The sequence below is a fragment of the Belonocnema kinseyi genome, chromosome 3, assembly GCF_010883055.1.
Source record: "Belonocnema kinseyi isolate 2016_QV_RU_SX_M_011 chromosome 3, B_treatae_v1, whole genome shotgun sequence".
In the NCBI taxonomy this organism is placed as follows: Eukaryota; Metazoa; Arthropoda; class Insecta; order Hymenoptera; family Cynipidae; genus Belonocnema; species Belonocnema kinseyi.
This window is the reverse complement of record NC_046659.1, coordinates 79,839,297-79,842,713: the sequence shown is the minus strand read 5'-3', so window position 1 is coordinate 79,842,713 and position 3,417 is coordinate 79,839,297. Positions and strand designations below refer to the sequence as shown.

Below are 3,417 nucleotides of genomic sequence, written 5' to 3'. Positions count from 1 at the left end.
CCACGAGACCTGGGAAAGGGGTCTCGTGGGCAGAGTAAAAATGTATTTTATATAAAATATATTATTTTAAAATATCTACCACTTTTATTTAAAGCTTTTTCGTAAGTTTTTATCATGTACTAAGATAAACACAAAAAACCATGATTGTTGTGGGTTCTTCATGATTTTCACCATGAAAATCAAATTTGCGCGTATTTTCACTATAATTTTCGTAATCAGCGAGTCAAAATACAGGTGTATACTAAGTTTCAAATCAATCGGATGTATGCACTATTCGAAATTGTATCCCTAAAATTTAACAAATTTCCGTAATTACCAAATATTTCCTAAATTAATATAAAAATAGAAGGAAGTTTAAACAACCATGTATAATTTCAATATGTTTTATACAACATAATGTATACAAAAATGGAAATTATACCTGCATAAATTCTTTGACTATGTATATTCAACTGCCTGGGTTAAATTTCGAAACTTTCGAAAATTTCTAAAAATTTACAAATTTTAAAAATTTCTTAATTGAGACTCCGGATTCAATTACTATACATAAAGTTTTACCGAGCGAAATGGAAGTCTTCTGGAGGATTCAAAACAAATTTTAAAATTTTTAAAGGACAGACGCGGAAGTGAAATTTCATTGCGCATCTTTTATCCTCTAGACAAAAAGTTGTAGCTTTTGTAGTTTTCGAAATAAAGCCAAAAAACTGACTTTTTTGAAAAAGTCGATTTTAATTCGTTTTTCACTTCAACTCATTCTCAGTGCTTCAGTTTTTGAAATTTTTTAATGAAAATTTCAGAGAATGTGCTTTAGGATGTTCTTCGATTGACAATGTAATGAGAATTCAAAACCGTTGTTTTCAAAAATTGTTTTTGATTTTTTTCTGATGCTCAGCGCGAATCGAACATTTGTAATTTCCACTTTAACTGATCACTGGATGTTACACATCAGAGTGTTTTTAAGATTAACTCGGAAAACTCATACATTTCTTAAACATAGGGAACATTGAATTTGATTCCTAAGATAATATATGTATAAATATTGAAATTGATTAATTAAATAAGTAAATGTGACCGAGTTTGCCAGAAACTCCAACTGGAGGAAGAAAAAGAAACAAAAATGAAAAAAATTGCGCTAGGAATATTAGCAAAGCAAAAAAAACGAGGTATTTATACATACTTCATTTGAATAGATAAAAATTGCAATTGCCTTTGCGATTGTAATTCTAGCAACTATATATTTGCAAATCTAGCAGCTCAAAATGCATGTTCAAGGTCGCTTACAGGTTTAGCCGATCATAGGTGTAAACATTAGGTGTACATAAGAGAATCCTACATTTAAATCTAAAGAAAACGGAAAAATACATTAAAAATTAAATAAAATTAATGAATATTTTGTTAACTTATTTTCGTTCAACTGTTATTCACTAAAAAATTGCATAATATCATATTTTAAGCAACAACTCACTAGCGAGAGAACGTGACACAGTGGGAAGTCTCAGAGTACATAGTACGCTCAAAGACTCCAGCGCTGACGTTCTCTAAAATCATAACTACTGCTAAACTATCAAGTATTTTTATCTGAAACTTTCCAAAAAAACTTCATTACACCTTTCTCCGCATTTTTGCGGCAAGAGTTATTAGCCTGCTCAAAATGCCCTCGCTAAGCGAAACGCTGTAAGTTACAAATGTTTGATTAGCGCCGAGCATCAGAAAAAAATTAATAACTATTTTTGAAAACAACGGTTTTAAATTCCTATTACATTTTAAATCGAAACACATCCTAAAGCACATTCCTTGAAATTTTCATTAAAAAATTTCAAAATCTGAAGCAGTGAGCACGAGTTGAAGTGAGAAACGGATTAGAATCGACTTTTTCAAAAAAGTCAGTTTTTTGGCTTTATTTTGAAAACAAAAAAAATTACAACTTTTTGTCTAGAGAAAAAAGATGCGCAATAAACTTTTACGTCCGGATATGTCCTTTAAAAATTTAAAATCGAAAATTTGTTTTGAAGCCTCCAGGGGACTTGCTTTTCGCTCGGTAAAATTTTATGTGTGGTGACAGATTTTGGAGTCTCAATATTGTTCTAAATTTCAAAAATTGTAGGATTTTTTTCTTACGTATTAAGTTATCATGAATTTCATAAATTTTCCGAATTGTTGATCATTTATAAACTTACCATAAATTTTTAATGTTTCGTAATTACGGTTGTTAAGTTCGTAATTTCGAAAATAACTAAGCAGGAATATCGAAAGTTTTGAGAATTTCTGAAAATAACCAGGCAGTTACCAAAGCTATCAACCATCAGGTTGAAATATCTAATACCTATAGTATATACTTTTAAACTATTTTACTTAACATGATGGATTAATATCCTGCAACTTTCATCTTTACTGTTACTCAGCTCCCGAGGCAAGCATGGTTTCGGGCATGGTTCTTCGATTTTGAGGCATGATGCAACCTGATGCAATGAACGCGCCGAGAATGCGACCCTAGAGTTGCTTATCATGCTTGACTGACCACATTCTTTATTTCGGCCCCGCGTGCCCATCATCGCCAAATTTCGAGTACTCAAATTCTATGAATATCGTAAGCTGAGTGTGCTTATCTCGGGAGTTGAATGTATCTCACTACTCGTCACCGGATCGTGCGCGTTCACCTACGACTTGTACTGAAAACTCATATTGGTCGAAAATATTCCACTTCTCCCCCTTAGTTCACAACATACTACTGATTTTCTTGAATTTAATTGAAATTTCTAAGTGTAATCCAAGTCAAATTGCTAAAATTTAATTGGAATAGCGTATATTTTCGGATCTCAGAATATTCTCCGGAATATTTTACGAATCGATTTCAGGACTCAGTTAACTCGTAGAAAAAATGTCGGTGTTACCAGCGCAACGTAAACATCGTCAAACCGAACAAATTAGCAAACAAACGGAGATGTGCATTCGGGCGAAGCAATTATTTTACGCTCGCACGTGGAAGGGTTCGAGTTCCGAGGGAATCGGAACTTGAACCGAGAAACGCAACGTGTTCATGAAAATCGCGACGAGTAATTGGAGAGCCAAACGTTGGGCCGCGCCATCCTAGTACCAGGGGAATCCCCTTTTGGTTTCGTGCTTCTAACGAGGCCACTGAGAACTTGACCCTGCGTGAGGTCTTTCCCGACTCCAGAGTTAGATACGACCTTTGAAAGTTGAGAAATTGTTTCCTTAGTGCCTTACACTCTTTATAAGATCTCATCAGCTTAGTGCATATATATCAACCATAAGCAATTAAAATATAATTAATTCTACATACACTGTAAAACCAAATTTAAGGGAGAAATTGCTCCCACTTATAGCAACTGGCATCTATTAAAATGACGCCGGCTGCCAGTAGAATCGCGGCAACTCACACCTATGGCCACGTCTCAC

General features: G+C 33.8%; 1 protein-coding gene across 1 annotated transcript in view; it reads left to right on the top strand.

The window, feature by feature from the left end:
• Nucleotides 1–3,417, top strand: part of LOC117168844 (choline O-acetyltransferase) — a 224,602-nt gene that overhangs the window by 33,503 nt on the left and 187,682 nt on the right. The window lies entirely within an intron of this gene.